The sequence below is a fragment of the Mus caroli genome, chromosome 2 (assembly GCF_900094665.2).
Source record: "Mus caroli chromosome 2, CAROLI_EIJ_v1.1, whole genome shotgun sequence".
Lineage (NCBI taxonomy): Eukaryota > Metazoa > Chordata > Mammalia > Rodentia > Muridae > Mus > Mus caroli.
Window position 1 is genome coordinate 169746913 of NC_034571.1, and position 273 is coordinate 169747185.

Below are 273 nucleotides of genomic sequence, written 5' to 3' on the forward strand. Positions count from 1 at the left end.
TAAGCTCCAGGAAGTGCCCAGTCTCTCCTAGGTGTCCTGGATGCTCCCAGACAGGTGTGNTGGGGACCAGCCCTTCCAAGGTCAGTGCCAGCTTTGGACTCACACACCAGAGCATAAGATCCAGGGCAGTCTAGCAGCCCAGTCCGCCNTCCCCAGCCTGTAAGGCTCCCTGCCAGCCACCCCCACCCCCTTCCCAGGGCATCCGCTTTCACCAGAACAAAGGCGCCTGGCCAGGCGCTTCCTGATGCTTCCTGAAGGAGCCAAAGCCCAGGG